We start from the raw sequence: 19,562 nt of genomic DNA on the forward strand, positions 1-19,562 counted from the left end.
CATTTGAGAGCCAGGGGATGGGAGATAAATCCCACAAAATTCTAGGTCCTTCTACCTCAATGAAGTTTCTAGGAGTCCAATGGTGTGGAGCATGTAGAGATATTCCTTCTAAGGTAAAAGATAAGTTGCTGCATCTGGCTCTCCCTATGACCAAAAAGGAGGTACAGTGCCGCGTGGACCTATTTGGATTTTGGAGATGACATATTCCTCACCTAGGTGTCTTACTCCAGCCCATTTACCGAGTGACTCAGAAAGCTGCTAATTTTGAATGGGGCCCAGAACAGGAAAAAGCCCTGCAATAGGTCCAGGCCGCTGTTCAGGCTGCTCTGCCCCTGGGACCATATGACTCAGAAGATCCAATGGTACTTGAAGTGTCAGTGGTAGGTATGGATGCTGCTTGGAGTCTCTGGCAGGCCCCCTTAGGTGAATTGCATCGGAGGCCTTTAGGATTTTGGAGCAAGGCTCTGCCATCATCTGCAAACAACTTTCTCCTTTTCAGAAACAGCTCTTGGCCTGTTACTGGGCTTTGGTGGAAACAGAATGTGCTTGACGACGGGACAGCAGGTCACCATGAGGCCTGAGTTGCCTATCATGGCCTGGGTATTATCTGATCCATCAAGTCATAAGGGTGGACGTGCACAGCAACAGTCTATCATTAAATGGAAGTGGTATATTCATGACAGAGTGAGGGCAGGTCCAGAGGGGACAAGTAAATTACATGAGGAATTTGCCCAGACACCTATGGCTTCTACACCTGCTGTATTGCCTTCTGTTTCCCAGCATGCACCTATGGTATTGTGGGGTGTGTCATATAATCAGCTGTCAGAGGACAAGAAGACAAGGGCCTGGTTTACAGATGACTCTGCACGCTATGCAGGCACCACCCGCAAGTGGACAGCTGCAGCATTACAGCCTCTTTCTGGGATGTCGCTAAAGGACAGTGGTGAAGGGAAATCATCACAGTGGGCAGAACTTCAGGCAGTGCATTTGGTAGTGCATTTTGCCTGGAGAAAGAAACAGCCAGACGTGTGACTATATACTGACTCATGGGCTGTGGCCAATGGTTTGGCCAGATGGTTGGGAACTTGGAAGGAACATGATTAGAAAATTGGTGACAAAGATAACTGGAGAAGAGGCATGTGGATAGACCTCTCCACATGGGCAAAGAATATAAAAGTAACTGTCTCCCATGTGAACACTCACCAAAAGGCAACATCAGCGGAAGAGGACTTTAATAGTCAAGTGGATAAAACGACGCGGGCTGTGAATAGTAGCCAACCTCCTTCTTCAGCCACCCCTGTCGTTGCTCAGTGGGCCCATGAACAGAGTGGCCATGGAGGCAGGATGGAGGCTATGCAGGGCTCAGCACCATGGACTCCCACTCACCAAGGCTGATCTGGCTACCACCATTGCTGAGCGCCCAGTATGCCAGCAACAGAGGCCAGCACTGAGTCCTCGATGTGGCACCATTCCCCGGGGTGATCAGCTGCGACCTGGTGGCAGATTGATTATATTGGGCCACTTTCATCATGGAAGGGACTGTGCTTCGTCCTCACTGGCATTGACACACATTCTGGCTATGGATTTGCCTTTGCTACATGTAACACTTCTGCCAAAACTACCATCCGTGGGCTTACAGAATGCCTTATCCACCGCCATGGAATTCCACACAGCATTGCGTCTGACCAAGAACACATTTTACAGCCCAAGAAGTGAAGCAGTGGGCTCGTGCTCATGGAAGTCACTGGTCTTACCACGTTCCTCACCATCCAGAAGCAGCTGGATTGATAGAAAGGTGGAATGGTCTTTTGGAGACACAGTTACAGTGCCAACTAGGTGGCAATGGCTTGCAGGGCTGGGGTAAGGTACTTCAGAAGGCTGTGTATGCTTTGAATCAGCACCCTCTGTAGGGTACTGTGTCTCCCACAGCCAGGATTCATGGGTCCAGGAATCAAGGGGTGGGGGTAGGAATGGTACCACTCACCATCACTCCTAGTGATTTACTAGAACAATTTTTGCTTCCTGTCCCCACAGCCTTATGTTCTGCTGGACCAGAAGTCTTAGTCCCAGAAGGGGGAAGGATTGTACCAGGAAGCACAGCAATGATACCACTGCACTGAAAGCTAAGATTTCCCCCTGGTCACTTTGTCTCCTCATGCCTCTGAGGAAACAAGCTAAGAAGGGAGTCACAGTGCTGTCAGGGGTGACTGACCTGTACTATCAAGGAGAAATTGTATTATTACTCCACAATGGAGGAAAGGAAGAGTATACATGGAGTGCAGGAGATCCCTTGGGGCGCCTTTTAGCATTGCCATGCCCTGTTATTAAAGTCAACGGAAAAATGCAACACTCTGATACAGGCATGATGATAAATGGTCCAGAGCCTTCAGGAATGAAGGTGTGGGTCACTCCACCAGGGAAAGAACCCAGACCTGCTGAGGTGCTTGCTGAGGGCCCAGGGAACACAGAATGGGAAGTAGAAGAAGGTAGCTTAGCTCTAAATAGCAGCTACAACCCCATGATTAGCTACAGAAAAGGGAATTATAACTGTACTACTTCACTCCCATGTATGGTTCTGTTATAATGTAATAGGGATAGATTTTGTACAAGATTTTAAGATTATCAAACTTGTGTTAATATTGAAGCATAAAAAACTCACCTTCTATTTGGATAAGGGTATTAGCACATTTCTGTTTGTGTGCAGGATAGTTATAACAATATTAGGCATAATTATATGCATTCCTCTGTATTTGGAGACTGGTTTAAAATATGCCAAGTTGAGGAGGGGTGGATTGTAGTGGTTGATACATTGTGTCAACTTGGCCCAATGACTCTGAAACTCACTTCCGGCTGGTGGGGGTCCCACCCTGGGGCACAATTAGTTCTGCCCCCAGAGTGACTCAGCACAAAGAGACCACATAAAGGGGCCGAGGAAGTAGTTGACCTTCCAGTTCGTTGGAGGAGCTTCAGTCTTCGCATTCGGCTTGGACTTCATCGCCTGGCTTGCAGCGCAGACTCTTCCACCTCCGGCTTGGATCCTTCACTTTCCATCGCAGACTCTTCGACATCTGTCGAAGACTCTTCAGTCTTCCCTCGCAGACCTGTCAGCTGATGAATAGAGACTTGCATGGAGCACAGCAGTGAGCTTCAGACCTTGGGACTGAGCTCCTCAGTCTGGGTGTGCAGACGCCCTCTGCACACTCCCCCATCTGACTCTGTGGCTGCCTGTAGCGGTAAGCCAATCTTGTAATTCCTTATACATTGTATATCTTGTGTTAATATCTGTTCCTTATATTATATCTGTTCCTCTAAGTAAAACCCTGACCAATACACACTGTTACTCTTGCCTCTTTCAAATTCAATAATCAGAAAAAAATATACATCTGTATGAATTCCCACAATGAATGTGTCTACTGGTGGTAGTAATATACATTATGAAAATGGAAAAGAAGGAATTATAACTAGCATACTATACATATATACCTTCATGTTAGATAATGTAATATGGCTATAGATAGCAGGATCAAAAGCTTTTTATGTGAAAATTATTATGAAAATCAAAACAGACAGATATTAAACAGATATTTCAAATCAACTTTCTTATAAATGTGTTGTAATTAGAATACAAAAGCTCAACAGCATAAAATAATCCAATTAAAACATTAACAAACTAGCTAAATAGATAAGGAACTGAAGCATATTAATTTCACATAATTACATAATAGATGTTGGAAATCATTTACATAAATAGCAATTAAAACTACAGTGATATTCCACTATGCACTTAGTATAATATTTAATTATTTTAAAATATTGACAATACAAAATGATGGGGATATCATCTCTTTGGTGCGCATACTGAAAATACGGAATAGCACAGCCATTTTGGAAAACAGAATAGACTTTTATTATAGAGTTCATCCGAGAACTTTTATATGCTCTAAGCAATCCCATTTACTAAGATTTACTCGAAATAAAATGTTTCACAAAAACTTGTAAGTTTGTTTAATAACATCATCATTCACTTAATTGTTCAATCCTAGTACAAACAAAGGATAATTTTAGAATTTTTAACTCATGCTTTGGAGGACAAGCAAGGGTTTTCTGCCTGCGAATACTTTGAGTCTTTCTCCAGCCTTAGTATTGCATCAAAATGTTGGTTCCCAAACGATGTACTTCTTCACCACCATCAACATATTCATGTGATTGTCACAGTCAAAAAGTATGTGTCTCAGTTGTTATTCTTCTGGTTTATGGCTAGAAAAACTACTTGGCACCCATAGTTTACAATGAAATAATTTTCAGCAATAAAACAAAATGAGTCATTGTTTTATTGGTAAATTAATTGTTTTCAATTCTTAATTTTTCAGTGCACATGTACAGCATGTGATCTTTTACATCATGGGAAATCATTGCAGGTATATAAAATACTTTAATTATTTTTATCTCTCCTTCCTCTCCTTTTCCTTCCCTCTTGCTTTGGTCATAAATTCATTTTGCTATAGTATAGAAATAAACCTAAGGCCATCATAACATTTTACTAAGTTTAGATGACTTTCAAAAATATGGTGATAAAACATAATTCAGTGTTTGTAACAATAGTAACAAGGCTTTATTAAAGCTGAAGAGCAGCTTAAAATTTCCTGGTAATAAACCCATTTGCATAACTAAACTAGTGGTAAGTACAATTTCTACATTTGTCAGAACCAGAACGAGACTTCAAAGAGTGAATTGTGCTGCATGTAAACTTATAAAATTGACTGGGATACAAAAACAAAACACGAGATGAAATATGAAGGGATGACACACAAAAACACACAAAAGCATGTCAGTGTAGGGAAGAAAACAAGTAGCCAAAGGAACTTCGACATCTACTGTTTTGATGACATATTCTAAGATTGAGGGATAAGGTCCTGTACAACAAATTTATATTAAAATTATTAAACCTTATTTTCTGAGAAGGATGAATGAAAAATCTTGAAGCAAGTTTTTAAATACACTTTGCTTAAATAATTAGAAGAGTAACATTCTATGTAACAAAAGCTAACTTTCACAATGTTAGGTAGAACAAATTCAAATCAGCAAAGGAGATGAAATAGAATAAATAAACTCAGTAACCTATTAATAAGTCAGAGCATCATGATATATATTTTTAAGATAGATAGCTAGATGGCTGAAGAGGTGGGTGACAGAGAGATTTATCTGTGAACTGGTTCGTATGGACACGTGTATTTCTTTGTTCTGATTGATGGAGTCTAAATTCAGTGATTATCTAGCTGCAGTATGCATGCTTGTAGCCCAAATTTTGTTTTTTTTAAAAATATTATTCAATTAAAGAGACTAGAGAGGATGTCTTAAAGAATTGATTGTAAATCGGTGACAATGCAAATACAAGATAATCCTTGTAATAATATGTAGGTCTGTTGCTTTAAAAAAAGTAAATGTCTGAAGGTCATAAAAGTGAAAGTGAAAATTCTCTTAATTATTAAGTCTGGAATAGCTTAACCAACAAAATAAATGATGATATTGTGTAAAATCCACAGAACAAAAGAACCACTCGCAAACCTACACTTATAAAAGTAAGTAAAGAAAGGAAAAGGAGATCATATTTCTTCTTCATAGGATAACTTTAATGAATGTAAGAGACTTGAGAAAGATAGAAAACCCTCATTAACACAACAGATCTATGCCACAAAAATTCTGTAAATCAGTGCTAAAGCGCGTAAGCAAAATCATGAATATGACCGTAATATTTATTAGTTAAAAGGAGAAATAATGATTTGCAGAAGAGAAACCAAAGTAGCATTTTTAAGCAATGACCAAGCTTAACACTATATTGTCACCTAATGGATAGATTAAGAAAAACAGGTTCTTTCTCAGATACTCTTTGTTATCATTAGTATTTGTTTGCAATTTCTTGATTGCATTGGCTATGGAGAGCTGGTCCCTGCACACAATGCAACTTAATTATTTTTAGTTTCCTTTTCCCTTTCTCTTCTCTCCTCCTCCTTTATTCTTTCGCTTGGTTCCATTTCCTTTCTCCCCTCACTCTTAGTGGCTGATGGAGTTGTCCATCCTTGACTGTCAATTCTTATTTCTGCATTATCTTTCACATATTAAATTATATTCTTGTTTCTCAGTCAGTTTCTTCTTGAACATACACATGGGCCACATGTACCATGCTCATTGGTAGTTTTGTAACTTGTTATTGTTTCTACCTATCTTCCAGGATTGGCAAACTTTTAATGTGTTCAGCTTTTATTCTTTGAAATGTACATGGTCGATTTTGATAGAGTCAAATAATAAGAATTTTCCAAATTCAGTAGGTCAAATCAGATAAATATTGGTGATGTCATATGTGTATGCAATAATTTGCTAATCACCTTCTATCATATATTTTGAGTATAGTTTTCATATCCTAAGTTACTAGCTATTAAATACAAGCACTGACACTGCATATTATGTACTACCTTTAACCTGTTACTTGTCCTTCAGCGGATAAGCTCTCATTAACACAAAAGAAAAAAATACATTTTTTCCAGGTATCACTGTGGAAATGTTCATCTTGCTATCTATGTTTAGGGTAAGATTTTCTCAAAAACAAAGTAATTGAACGGATGCAGGCTTCCCACTTGCATCTGGATGTGTCCAGATACAGAAATGTACTATTAAATGTCAGTAATATGTTACATGTTGTACCGCCTGTGCTGTCTTCAGAAATGTGTCTAGACATCCAGTTCTCTCAATTTCTAGGCTGTTTAATATTAGATCTTATTTTCCATGGTGCTCAATTGATGCAATAAAGCAGAAAGCCTTCTAATGCTATAACCTGTGAATATTCTAGATTATTGACAACAAAAGCAAGCTTTCTGTGGCTTTGGGAAGGCTCTATAGCTTCCTAGCCCAAGAGTCTGCTTATAACCTTGGGCTTGGGGCTTATCTGGTTTCCATTTGGGAAGCACCTAGGAAACTTTCCTAACTAATTCTGCACATTGACCACTGGGAGGACACACACACGCACGCACGCACACCACTGGTACCCCTTTCCACACAGAGGACACTCAGGACCACGACACGCGTATTCCACAGTGGCTCCAGGCTGATTCACTCCTCCTTTCTGAGAATTTTTCCGGTGTCTCTGGGACTAAATAAAGGTGAGGATCACAGGAGCCAGTGAGGTCACTCTCGCTCAGTTAGTGCTCGTTCTTGGTTCAGTTCTGAATTGGAATCACGCAGGGGTTCATTTACACTATATTATTGAAGACTACAGTTTGTAACCATGAAAAATAAATTTCCAGTGGTATTTGCTTGGGGACACTGCCATCTTGCCTTTTCACTTCTGTTGACACCAAGTGAACAGGCCAAGTGAAGCTATTCCAGAAGTAGGGAAACTGCTGGCCACGACAGCATTTTAATCTGGCATTTTTAATCTCCTCCTAAACATCATTTCTTTTTAAATAGGAAACTGTTTGGAGACCTACAGCCTTAATTTTACAGTACTTGTTGTCAGAAATAGATTTTCTAATTATAAAGTAACAACAGTATGTATACTACTATTAATGCGGGTTGAATGCGGGGTTTGTGAAGCTCAGACTTTTACTATTTTTGGGAATTCTCTTCAAGAAAAGGAATTCAAATGAGAATTGGAAAATTCAGGAAAAATATGAATATATTCACAATGAGAAAAGAAATAAAAATAAAGTTTATGAAACATTTATGGCACTGGCAGTTTCATATAGGACTTTTTTTACTCTTGACTGAAGCTATGATATATTTGAGATGAGGCACATAAAGAAGTTTATTAACAGACTTTGCCAGTGACAAGACACACTAAAGCACACTGAGAAGACTCCCAGGGACACCATTTTTTGTCCCATTGAAGTAAGGCTCTGGTGCGGCATTTGTGGTTATTACCGTGGAAGCAAGCAAAGAAAATTCAGCATAATGACCATTGTGCTGCTGTTGTAAACAGCCAGTGTAATTCCAACTCAGATCAACTTTCAGTTGGTAGAATTAGATGCTTTCTGATTACAACACTCACCCAGATGTAGTTGCCTGGACATATTTTCATTTGGCTGTCCTCCTCCTCTTTTGAATAACACTGTGTTTATAAACAGCTTAGGGTAAGCCTGTGTCAACAACAAGTGCTTGAAAGGAATGTGGAAAACACAGATATCTAATTTCAAAAATTAAGATTGTCCCAGTTTGTATCCCAAATTGCCACCCCTGCCATTTCAACACAGATCCCATAAGCCTCAGGGACGTGTCATCCTGCTCTAACTGGGCAATACTGCCTAGTTAAATCTGCTTCAGAAGGCATATCTGCTATTTGTGACACAATAGGATTTTGGTTATGCCTTAAAATATTGAATGTCCATTTTGTTCAAATTTTTGTACTATTAAAGTTCATTTATGATTATTGACTTCACTATTTCCCTAGCAAAGATGTTAGACAGGGACCAAAGGAGGACAAGTAACTTCAGCAGGTATTTGCTCGTCAAAATCAATGCACACCAATTCTAGTTAGGTAGGAGGAAGTTTGAGGATGCTGCTGAACTGTAGCTGAACTGTGGCTGAATCTGTGACTTCAGATAAAAATAACATGCTATTTGGCATGTTCTGAAAAGCCAGAAGAAAATGTTTTGAAAGTTCTTGCCATCAGGAAATGAGAAACGTTTGATGAGATGGATATAATAAACCTAATTTAAACATTACATAGAGTATAGATTTATTAAAGTGTCATGTCACCACACTAAAATGTTCCATGTTTATGGTTTATGTTTCAGTTCAAAAAAAAAAAAAGAAAGTATTTCAGGGGCTGTGGAGGTAGTGCAGTGGTCTAGGAGCCTGCCTAACAAGCACAAAGACCTGAGTTCAATCCCCGGTGCTGCATGCCATGCTGACCCTTCTGTGCTAGCCACTGAAACCATGTGTGGTGGTGCAAGCTTGCAATCTCCATGCTGGGGAGGCTGAGACAGGAAGATAACTATGAGTCCAAGCTGTGTAGTGAGACCCTGTACATAAGAAACACATAAAAGAAAAAAGAAAGAAAAATATTTCAAATAAAAAGAAAATCTAATAAGGAAAAGAAGCAAATAAATTTTAGTATAATTCTTCTTTAACTGCATGGTCTTTCCATCTATCTCATACTTATATATGCATAGAATGCATACACACATCTATACATTTTCTGTGTGGAACTCTTTTTCTCTTGCACATACATAAACATGCATATATACACAGCCACAAATGCAATCATCTTCAATAAAATAATGCTCAAGTTTACTATTATTGTGGAAGATTTTTTTAGAAAAGAAAGTGAAAACAAGGAATTGTGCAGATGAGGTGAATTTATAGAGATTGTATTATGGTTCTTTGCAGGATAGAATCAATAAAAAATGTAAGTGTATCTACACAAAGGAATTAGTTACTGGGTAAGCTTATGGTAGCAGAAGTGAGAGGGTTCACAGTGGCTGTCTGCACACACACATGGAAGTCAGCCGATCCAGGAGCTGCTCAAGCTTGGAAGGAAAGAGCCACAGGACTGGGCAGAGGGAGCCTCTCACATCAGCCCAAGGTCAAAGGCCTCGACGCTCCCTGTAGAAGCAGTGCAAGGCTGTGTTGGAAGGCAGGAGAATCAGGGACCGTGATCAAAGTTTGGATGAAGAATAGATACTGCCCACTTTCTTTTTTTAATCCATAGGCTACAACCCTGTTGTTACCACCTGTAACTGGGGTAGGGTAGATCTTCCTCCTTCAGCTTACCAGCTTCCACACCATTCAGTCACAGATACACCTTAAACACCTCTAATGGTTTCTTAGTTCATTTAAGATGACACTTCATGACCAACCTTCACAGAGACTTTTGAGATATTTCCATCCATACTTCCTTCATGTTCCAATGTTTCATAGGAGAGTTGTTAGGATTCAGTCCTTGTTTTTGTGTCTCACTGTGAACACGTGAAGTAAATTAAGCTAGACATGCATACTCTCTGTCTATGAAAACAGCCCAGAACACAGCATTCAGCCAATTCCATTTGCATCTTCCTTTTGCTAGTACACAGGTGTGCATTCCATCATCCTCAAGGGCATCACAAGACTCACCGCTGTAGGGGAAAGAACACACGTACACAAGCAGTTAAGTCCTAGTGCAAAGAACCAGGTTTTCATTTTCAAGTGTACTAGGCAAAACAGTGAACTAACAATTATAATGAAACACATTAGTGTTATACTACAATAATATTGATGTCTACAATGTTGGAAAGATCTGAAACTTAGATGCAGTTTTTCAACCAAAAATAAAAAGTGAAGACTGAATGGAAATTTGGAGTAAGCTGAATAGTTACTTTGATCAAAATGGCAATGACACTTAGAAGAAACATTTGAGAATTACAGATGATATTCTATTTGAATAAAATGATAATTTAATCTTATTAGGAAAATGGTATGTTCATATTATTTATAATGATTTGTGATTGAATGATAAGGTGATTTTAAATTTCTGACCTTTCCCTGAGTTATTATAAATACTTAATTTGAATTATTTGGTTCTGTTGCATGAGATCAGCTCATATAAGTCATCATAACTCTTCTCATTTATATATTCAATAAAAAGCAATAGTCTTTTCTGTTATCTGTTAAACATACAGCTATATAAATATAAAGAAAATAGTTCTATAGCTATCGTTCTAGACTACAACTGGCATTCACATGCTGTTTATGACAATTAGCACATGTGGTAGACTGTGGGAAGTGCTACTTCTGACTTACAAGCTTGGTCCATGGTGTTAAAAGACATTTGGTTTAACTACAGGAAGAACACGGATTTACTGAATCTTGGCTCCGCAGTTCGCTATTATCATAACCTTGGATGCAGTTAACCTTCCTATTTTATACATGAAACACGGATGACAGCACTTGCCCTACAATGTCTTGAAGAGGATTTAACTTTAAAATGCCTAGAAATCCTCAGAGCACTGTGAAAATCAGCAGTCTGTTTAACACTGTAATCCTAATTTTATTATCCAGTAAAACAGATTGTAACGTTGGATAATGCTGGTGGCAATTTATTGTTCATTGTTAGGATCCTTTTCTGTTTGCAATATTATATTATTTTTAGGCTAAACATTTGGGTATGGTTATCTTTTCATATTAGTCCCTAAATCTTTATTACATCCATATATTTTCTCTTGAAGTATAAGCATTTCCACAACAAAATATGACATAAAACCAAGCATTAAATCAGTAAATGACCATAATCTCATAAACCACACACATGCACACACCCCCGCGCAAGTGCACACTCACTTGTGCATGCATGCGTGGGAGGGGTTGGAAACAGAAGGAGATTGCACAGTAATTTTGGAGAAATATTAGTTTATTACTTTGTATAGACAAATGTTCAATAACCATTTCTACATGTAAATAGAATGAACTTTTATATAACTCTTTTTTACTCTCCTATAAAGCTTTGCTCAAATGAAAATTCATTACACTGTATAGCAATAGCATTTATTTAATTCCGTGCACTCTAAAAATGATAGCCAAGATTATTGTAAGCTCTTGTTTTAATGGAGCTCTCCTAGAACAAACTGATTTAAGTCTACCTGAGGGCTAATTATAGTGAAGCCTTCTGCAGCATGTAACTTTGTATCATTACCCAACTTCAATATTAGCCAGTAGGCATTCGAGGTGTAGGATCAACTCAAACATGAACATCCCGAGAATCTTAATCAGGCCAGAACTCAGCACTGGACTGGCCACTGTTCCTCTTGTTTCTGAGGTTTTTGTGCTCAGCTATTCCTTCCTGTTATGAAGGACCCAGTACCTTCTATGGTACAGATGACTTTGGACTGTGCGGCTTGTGTATCAGGTTGGGGAAATCCTCACCCTCTCTTATGCCCTATCGCTCTCCTTTAGAAAGAAAACTTTGAGTAGGAAGAGCTCATGATCTGGGCACATAGAGCTCTGATCTTCCACTCATTGTTAAGCAAGTCTGCCTGACTCCTGGGTCCACTCCCTCCTCTTGACACGGAATAAATCAAAGCAGAGACACTCATCTGAAAGAGAATTGTCTTCAGTGTCTTAAAGATTAATAAACAATCATTTCAGGTATAGCTGTGCTTTCTGGAATCCTACAGTGAGCTTCAATAACATTACCTTTATTAAGGAAGGCAAAACCGCCAATGGGCAGTTTGTTCGTTTTTTCTCTCTTAAATAGTATTTCCTGGCATTCACATCACACGTCAGCACCGCCCACTAACTGTATCAACCCTGTTAAGTATATTAAATATTCATAGACACAGTCTCTCTCTCTCTCTCTCTCTCTCTCTCTCTCACACACACACACACACACACACACCCCTATAAAAATATAGGTGTTGAGGACTATCTACAATACCTTTATGGATGTGCATACAAAAGCTTAAGAATTTTTGCCTTAGAAAATAAAGCAGATTTCTTGAAATCTCAGCCAGCAAAGTCATTTTAAAAGAAATAATGATTCAATGTCAGTTGTACACACAGGAAATCCCTTCATTTATTGTTTTTGAAAAAATAAAAAAGCAAAGATGACATGTGATCTTTAAATCTCTAGCTGCATGGATTCTATGAGGCCAGGAAATGAACACCCAGAAATGAGAGTGGAAAGGAGGATGGATGGATTTGCTGCTCTGGTTCTGCACTGTTACACTGCCACAAAGAGCATCCGAAATATTAAGGGAATAAATGAATGAATATGATAATTCTATGTCTCAGAAAAAATGTTGCAATTTAAGGAAAATTAGATGGTGCTACAGATGCAAATTCATCTTTTAAAGCTTACTTATAGTCACAGACAGACTCAGTGTATCCTTTGAAGAACAAAGAGACTGGTGCGACAGGCTCGCTGTGCCTGACCGTGCGTGGAATGAGAGGCTTCATTTCAAAGGAAATCTCGTTCTTGGTGCAGAGGCCGCACCACTTCCACGCCGTAGAACCATCTCTCCATGCTTTGTTTGACAGAACACGCAAAACCTGAGCTTATTGTGGCCATTTGGTTGTAAGATTGTTCAGGCCTCACAGAGGAAAACTAGGAGCGTGTTTGTTTGCCACCTGGTGTGCACGCAGCACATTGCAGCTTTAAGATTCTCTCTCTCTCTCTCTCTCTCTCTCTCTCTCTCTCTCTCTCTCTCTCTCATCATTTTTGTTATTTTCTTTTTGGCTTTCATAAAGAAGAAGGGGAAGAGGGGTTCAAAGGAAGGGTGGGTGATGGGAGAAAAAGAAGCAAGATCTATAATGTGCAGGTACAAATTCTAGGTGATGAATATTATTGTTCTGTATATCTAAAGTGTACTGATAAGATTTTTAAAAATAACACTAAGATGTAAAGTGATGGCTTATAGAGAGGAATACAAGCAACGGATTCTGAAATGCATAGCTAAGCATCATTAATTTGTTAAAATAATCCAAAATGAGGTACAATATTTCCTAAGTGTTCTAAGCAACCTCATATCGGATTGCCAGGTTCTTGTAATGAAGTATCAGAGACTTGAGGCGGAAACCATTCCTGTTCTCTCCCAGGTCTCAGGTCAGAAACCAAACATGGTGCTGGCAGGGTGATTCCTTGCGGGGGCTCTTGTATGCAGACCTTGTTACGGTCCCATGTCGTCCTTCTTCCACGTGGTGTGTCTCCCTGATGTCTTTTCTCACCAAACATCGTCAGTCCTATCACACTAATGACCACATTCTAACATCTCTTTAAAGACCCATCTTCAAATTGTTGTATTATGGATGATGTTCAAGTGGATATGAAACTCCATTTATCAGAGAATCAAGTTCTAGACTGGCATGTGTTATGCTTTAGACCTAACACATACCTCAAAATCCTCATGTATCTAGAAGTGAGACTTCGGGAGCTGGTGAGACCACGGGGCTGCACTAGGAGTGGCGCTCGGTCAGGTGCAGACCCCTGGCCCCTTCCTTCTCTGTCTGCCTGCCTCCTGGCCCCCAGGAGGGGAGCAGCTTTGCTCCTAAGCCTTTCTCCAAGCAATTGCACATTGCAGCTGCCTGACCCTGAAGTTAACCCACTGTACTCATGTTCAAAAATAAACCTTGCCTCCTGTCAATTCTAAGTGTTAGTTAGCTGATGAAGATAGAGGGGCCCAATGCAAAAATTCTGAGTTCTGGGCTGGAGAGATAGCTCGGCAGTCCAAGCATCTGCCTGGCAAGTGTAAGTTCCCACATACTGCATTCTCCAACAGCACCAGAACCAGGCGTGGTGGCGCATGCCTACAATCCCAGTGCTGGGGAGGCTGAGGCAGGAGGATCGCTACGAGTCTGAACTACATAGTGAGACCCTGCATCGACACATCTTTTAACCAGTCTGTATTTTATCCAGACACTATAGCCTCTACATCATCTGGGTTTTTTCTCCCAAGAATTTAGTCCAGAGACATTATACTGCAATAGGTAAGCCTCCACTAGCACATGCAGTCCCAGGTGACCGGTAAAATCCAAACAGCGTTATGAAAGAATAACAACTACATGACAAGCTTATTTAAATCTAGCCAGCTGACTTCTCGTCTCCACAGACAGCTTCCTCACCACCATGGACAGTTCTTTCAGTTGTCAGCTGTCAATTTCTTTCCATTTTTACACGGATAAAAGACATTTTCATAAAAGACAGAGGATTAAGGAATCACTGCAAAAGAAAAAGGAAAAAAGAAAATGTAGTCTTGTTTTCTTTCATCAGATTATATAAAGACAGCAAGAGGTACAATAAACATAAACCTGAAATTAACCTTCACATTCACAAATTTGAAAACATGAGAACAAGAGGTAGTACATGAGAAGATGCACTCTTTACTTTTGTTTTTGTTCTACCTTCAAATTGAACTTTATGTCAAGGTCTTTTTATGAATTGGCACATGACAGACATCAGAGAAAAATGAAATGAAATGTATTTTAATTATTGTTGATAAAGTGAATAATTGGGAAAATACATGGTCCTGGTTAAATTGAAAAAAATATTTAGAGGCAAAGAAATCATTGCAAACTTCTTCATGGAACAGAAAAATGGACATGATCAGAACAGGGGCACAACTACATGGCAGTGCGCAAAGATGCTGTTCCTAGGCTGGATGGCAGTCACATGGGGCTCTTTTATTATCAGTTATCACAAGTTGCATAGATGTCATCAATATATTTGAAAGGCTGTATATTAAAAATTATTGACTGCGAATACAGAAGCACTGGTTATAGGACAGCTACAAAGGAAATTTAGAAACTTTGGCCGATCTTTCGATCTGTGGAGAACTTGTCTGGCTCACCGGGCCGCCGGGTCCAGGCTCTTGCTTCTCTCTGGGCCTGCACGATCTCTCCCACAGTCGCCACATCACACGTGCTGCTTCAGGCCATGGCTGCGGCCCCAACCTGGCAGAGAGGCTGCAGAGCCAGCTCTGTGCTGCGGGATCCAAGGCAGACGCACGCTGCTCCGCACCTCTTCCTATGCCTGCGGCATGGATGGGTCTCACTGTATTCCTTGCACAACCCGCCAACGGCTTAGAAAGGTAATTATAATGCAGAAAACTGAAGACTTCCTTTAATTTTCATCTGCTTTGCAAAGCGTGTGTGCATGCATGCGTACTACACACACAAACACACATACAACACAACACACATACACATGCATGCTCCAGTTATCTACACTTGCCCAATTCCATTCTCCTTTCTCAGTTATTGTTCCACCATCTACATCTAAAATGGTGCGATCTACCACTTAGACTGGTAGGGACACTGTCCTAGGCTCTTAAAAGTCCAGATCCAAGAAGAAACACAATGCCTAGCCTCCCTCTGCTCCCGCCCCACCTTAGTTGGGGGTGAGATTCATTTTCTTTCTCAAGATCTGCCTCTCTCCACGGTGTCTGTGGACCATCCTCTTGGATGGAGCTAAGCCCGTCTTTCAGAGCTGTGCAGATACAATTTGGCTCCATAAAGAGCAACCTCTGCAGAAATGAGATACAGAACACGACTTTAAATGATATTTTTCTACCATTTTTAAAAGTATCCTTGTAACTTTTGTAAACTGCCCAAAAGCCTGAATTTTTCAGAGTTAAATACCAGCAACAAGAACAAGCATGGTTTGAGTGACCCTTTGAGCAGTCTGTTCTTGTCCTCTTCCTCCAATGTGGACACTTCCTGCCCACGCCTCCCGGCCACACACCGACCCACTTCCAGATTCTGTGACTAAAGAAAGACCCACCAACAAAAGACTGCACAGAGCATACTAATTTATAACATTGTTGAAAATGAAAATACTGCAGCCTCCCCTGCAAAGTCAACGTAATTTCAGACACAACCTTGATGATCAGCACAGAATTTTTTTAATATCAGTAGGGTTTAGGGGCTGGGGAGATAGCCCAGTGGAATAAGTGCTTGCCTTGCAAAGCACAAGGTTCTGAATTCGATCCCTGGTCCACCAAAAAAGTGAAAAAAGAAAAGAAAAGAAGGGTTTAGAGTCCTGCAGGCCTTCAGATTCTGTTTGGTAAACTTAATTGGTGTTTTATGCGCTCTTCTCTGCAAATGGGACTGTCCCTTCTAAGATTAGATTTAACTTGTTAATCAATCCCTTCACATATGAAATGTGGTAGACTTTCCACCTTCTTTCAATATATTGGTTTCCAATATCGCTAGGCAAAGGCCAAGCCTTAAGCTCAGGTTTCCTGACAACCTGTCTTGTGCAGCCAGTTCTAGAAGGCATAACTTGTCATAGTAATACAAAGTCAGGGAGTTTGAGGTCAGCCTTGCAATGAGACTGGCAAAGCTTGCTGTCCCTTTCGTGACCATAGTGCAAAGTGCTTTTTTAGCCTTCTACCTCTGGTAACTTAGAATGCTACCATCTTCCCTGGCTGTTTGAATATAAGCTTGCCTCAGCCACTGAACTGCAAAGAAAAATGTAACACATGGATGTGTGATCTGTCCTTTTTCTTTATTCTTTAAAATCAAAACACCATCATAACAAAAGAATAAAATAGTTACAGAAATATGGCCATCTGCCCACATTGCCTCGATTAAATTCTTGGCCTGCTACGAGTGCTGTTATCGTGCCAGGTTCCTGTCACGCTGGTTAGCAGAGCAAATGCTGCCAAGGACAGAGGCCATGGATTGCTCCACACAGACCTTTTATCATGCAGTTCTCTTACGAAACAACCCTTCTATGAAGATTACTGAAACAGCGACACACCCATCTCCTCAAGGACTTCAGAGCCTCTGTGGGTGGTAGGAGAAAAGCAGATGATGTTAACCATAGCCAGAAAGCTGAGTGCTCAGTGGAAGGGAAGTGGCTGGGGAGAGCCCTGGCTGAGACACACAAAGCCCAAGGTACGGGAAAGGCTTTCTGGCTGGGGAAGCAAATTTCTCCTCTAAAGGGGCTGGAGTGGATGGAGGTGGGAGGGAAAATGTACCTTGGGCACTGTTCATGGAACTGCTGAAAGGTAGACAGTGTCCTGCAGGGTGGACCAGAGTTGTGTGGGATAAGGGGTGGGCATGGAGCAGTACTCCTCAGGTTCGCAAGTTAAGCCCTAACCAACTCTGGGATGGTAGGTGGGGCCAGGGCTTTTGGGAAATGATGGGCTCAGATGGGCTCTGAGAGGAACCACCCCATACGAGGGTTTCTGTCCTGCAAAAGGAGGTACCAGAGTGCTTCCTCATTCTCTGGCCACCAAGTGAGGACACAGAAGAAGGTGGCCTGCAGCCAAGATGAAAACTCTCTCCAAACCCTGTCATGCCAGCACCTTGCCTGCAGACATCCTGACTCCAAAAGTATGAATGATAAGTTCTTTTCTTACATCACCAAGTCTGCGGTATTGCATTACGGCAGCCCACACTGCCTTAGGCAGTGGGTATGAAGCAATGAGAGGCCTCAAGATGACAGTTTCCCTGTTTTTCCAGAAGACAAGGGCAAGGCTGAAGCTGGAGGTGAATGCGATGAGCTGCAAATTAGGAATACACTGTGCAAAGAGCAGAAATTGACTTGAAAGCTGGGAGTTGCAGTGGGGAAAAGGGGGTGTCGTAGGAGGATGCTCCCCTCACCCTGCTGCTCAGATCTGATCATGGCCAGAGTCCTCTAGATGAAACACTTCTTCATTGACCTTTCGGGGTCTCTTATTCTACTGTCTTCATTTGACTCATTCCTTGTGCTACCTGGCCTGGCTTTCTGCTTCAAGGCTCCTGGAAGCACTTTCTAGACACCGCAAGCTCTTCAGTGAGCTCCTGTTCATGTTGTTCTAGTTGAAGATATCTGCGGAGCCGCTTTTCCCTTGCTCTCCTTTCCCATCAGTTTTTCCCATGTTAGCTGGTCAGTAGCCACGACACTCCTGAAGTTTCAGATGATCTATGATTATCTTCACAAACTAAAGCTCACCCCCAGCCTCAGCCCTCATGATTTTAGGGTTTGTTTGCTGCAGCGAATGACAGGACCCAGAGACGTGGATACCACAGCAGGTCTGGCAATGTCGTGTGCGCCTTGTACATCTCTCCCCACTCATCAAGACTAGGGAGAGATGCATTTTGTTTATTGCTTGCTCCTAGACACACACCAAAGGCAGGGCATGCAGCTCCCCGTTCAACATTTCTCCAGTGAGAAACACTATGATGTTGGATATGTGCGAGAGGGATCTCTGTCTCTAAATGATTTAGATGCTTTGATTTTCTTTAAAATCGAGAGTCATCAGTGGAGGGAGGACACTAACTACCAAATCGACAGGAGAGGGAGGTCCGAAAGATCACTGTGCTAAGCTAGCTACGGGACATAAAGACACATGCACCCGGGGACGTTGAACTACAATATGGAATGACAGAATAACACCAATACAGCATGACGTTATGACACAACATAATATGAAATACATTAATGTAACTTTCAACAACATTCTTTTATATCCACAATTTTGGAAACAAAAACTAAAACTAGGTGTGTGATTTTATAAATATTGTGGACTTCTTTAGTGAACTTACTAGAAGTAAGTTAAAAATATTAACTTTTAAATATTTGATAAGATAAAGCAAATTAATATCCTATTAAATACCATATTTGTATGTTTAGCTTGTGTCTTAGAGGCAATGTATGATAAATAAAATTTAATAAAATTGAGACATTGACAATAGAAGTATTGTTACCATGTACTAATTTTAAGGCACACCAAATTGCGATCACATGAACAAATTTAATGATCCTTTCCTGGACTTGTGTTTGAAGACACAGTGAATCATAAAGATTGAAATCAAAGTATCTCCAAAATCAAAGTTTTTCTGACATAAAAACAAATAAACTCTCCTTCCAATGTGCTGTTTGGGTTCATATCACTGAAATATAAAGAGAAACATTCATATTTTCACACAAATGAGGATCAATCATGTCCAATATTTTCAATTATTTCCTCAAAGAGTAAATGTTAAATCTCATGATTAAAACATATTAAAATATCTTCATGGTAAAATTATTTCTCTGGGGGCTGGGGAGATGGCTCAGTGGAATAAGCGCTTCCCTGGCAAGCGCAGGGACTGAGCTCAATCCCCAGTTCCGC

At 40.5% G+C, this 19,562-nt stretch overlaps 1 pseudogene; it reads left to right on the forward strand.

Annotated features, from left to right (window-relative positions):
* LOC101563193 overlaps nucleotides 1–19,562 on the forward strand; it is a 123,992-nt pseudogene that overhangs the window by 15,368 nt on the left and 89,062 nt on the right.

This window comes from Octodon degus, unplaced genomic scaffold (assembly GCF_000260255.1).
Source record: "Octodon degus isolate 3935 unplaced genomic scaffold, OctDeg1.0 scaffold00143, whole genome shotgun sequence".
In the NCBI taxonomy this organism is placed as follows: Eukaryota; Metazoa; Chordata; class Mammalia; order Rodentia; family Octodontidae; genus Octodon; species Octodon degus.